At 43.2% G+C, this 2,229-nt stretch overlaps 1 non-coding gene across 1 annotated transcript; it reads left to right on the forward strand.

Moving 5' to 3' along the window:
* Positions 1-1,715: 1,715 nt before the first annotated feature.
* Positions 1,716-1,823, forward strand: LOC145633473 (small nucleolar RNA R71). The gene has a single exon (XR_014112797.1). It is a non-coding gene; the product is annotated as a small nucleolar RNA R71 (small nucleolar RNA).
* Positions 1,824-2,229: the final 406 nt, after the last annotated feature.

Here is a 2,229-nt window from a genome sequence, read left to right on the forward strand (position 1 = left end):
ATTTTTCAACCATGGGGGTCTTGAGCAACTTAGATAATTCAAAGACATTCTTTTCATCGGCCACTTCACATGTGATGGTGTTGTTCTTGCAATTGATGACCGCCCCAGAAGTTTTAAGAGCTTCACGTCCCAAAATCAAAGGAGTGTTAACATCTTCCTCCATATCCATCACTACAAAGTCACAAGGCACGTAGATGTGTCCCACTTGAATTGGAACATCCTCAAGCTCTCCACAAGATAATTTCATCGATCGATCGGCGAATTGAATTGTCTTCCTTGTAGGGATCATCTTTATATTGAGTTTTTGAGCAATGGATAGAGGGATTAAACTAACACTTTCTTCAAGATCGTCAAAGGCGCCCCTAGCTTCCATGTTCCCAATTTTCACCGGCAAAGTGAAAATTCCCGGGTCTTTTTCCTTCTTAGTCATCTTATATTGGACAAGAGCACTCACTTGATGTGGAAGGGTGATAAGCTCATTATTGAGCTTCCTCTTTTTGGTGAGAATATCTTTGAGGAACTTGGAATAAGATAGCATTTGTGTCACAACTTCAAGAAAAGGGAGTTTGATATGCAAATTCTTCATGACACTAAGAAATTTTGTGAACTTGTCATTCAACTAACTCTCCGCAAGGCGACCGGGAAAAGGAACCGGTCCATCAAGATTCCTAGCCTCACTAGGAATTGAAGTTGTCTTCTCATTGTCAAGCTTCTTCTTCTTCGAACCTCCTTCTATCTCATCACCCTTTTCCTTCTCACCTCCCTTTTTTTCATTCACACTCTCCTCTCCTCCCTTCTTTTCCTCACTATCCCCTTCATTTGGCCCTTCATAGGAAGTTCCCGACCTTAATGTGATCGCCTTGCATGTATCGGGTTTTAGATTGTGAGATGGGTTAGGTTGTGGTTGTTTGGGTAGAGTGGATGGTGAATTGAAAGGAGTTCTCTCGGCCAATTGAGCTAGTTGTGAATCAACTATCTGATTGTGAGATCTTATCTCTTGCATTTGTTGCCCAAAAGATTGCATTTGTGCATGCATGGCTTGGAGGAGTTTAGTTTGAGTTAGCTCTGCTCTAGGTGCGTGTTCTTGATGATTTCTTTGAGGTGCTTAGGTTTGATTGTTGTATTGGTTGTTCCTTGGATAGCTTCCTCTTGGGTTTTGGGGTTGAGATGGAGGTGGATTTTGATATTGAGGGTCGGAGTTATAGGAAGGTTGAGCTTGTTGGTTCCATTGTTGAGGTTGAGGTACAAACCCGGGTGGTGGTTGTCTCCAAGCTACTCCACCGTCGCTTCCTCTAAATCCCTCTTGCCTTGTGTTGTATGCCGCTACATGTTCGGGACTTAAACCTCCACAATAGGATGTATCATGGTTCGTTCCTCCACAATTTTGACAAGAGAAAGAGTTAACTTGAGAAGAGCTTGCTCCACCACTTGAACTTGCATTCACAATCGTGTTCAATTTGGAAAGCCCTTTTGTTAGTTGATCAATTTGATGTTGTAATTGATCAACTTTCTCCAATTCGTAAATACCACCTCTCTTTGGAGCGTTTCTTCTTCGCCCCCCCCCCCCAAGATTAATTCTTTGCTACCTCTTCTATTGTGGCTTCAACTTGATTTTGAGGGATCTTGATTAATTGACCATCCGCCCCCGCATCCATATTGGCTCTTGACATGAGCTCCAACCCGTCGTAGAAAAACCGCTTGAGCAACCCTTGATTGTACTCATGGTGGGGAGATGCTTGTACCAACTCTTTGAATCTCTCCCATGCTCCACCAAGACTTTCATCGGCCTCTTGCTCAAATGATGCAATTTTCCTTCTCATTTCGGCGGTCATCTCTTCGGAGATAAAGCGCTTCAAGAACGCCTTTACAACCTCCCTCCATGTTGTGAGAGTGTTAAGCTTTACTTGCTTTAGCCATTTCTTTGCTCCTCCGATGAGAGATTGCTGGAAAAGGTGCATACGAATGTAGTCTTCACTCACTTCATTGGTTTGCATCATGCACAAAATTCAAGGAATCGGTCCAAATGTTCAATAGGGTCCTCACTTGCACTTCTGGAAAATTGCTCCGATTGGACCATTCGAGTATATTGTGGATGGATTGAGAAGTTGGTTTCCGTGACGGGTAGCAAAATCCCTACCGTGAGCTCATAATCCTCCGGATTTCCGAACTCACGAAACAAAACATCATTCTCTTGTCCTTGAAAAGAAGGGTGTCCTTCGAACAAGTGTA

This window comes from Chenopodium album, chromosome 5 (genome assembly GCF_948465745.1).
Source record: "Chenopodium album chromosome 5, dcCheAlbu1.1, whole genome shotgun sequence".
NCBI lineage: Eukaryota > Viridiplantae > Streptophyta > Magnoliopsida > Caryophyllales > Amaranthaceae > Chenopodium > Chenopodium album.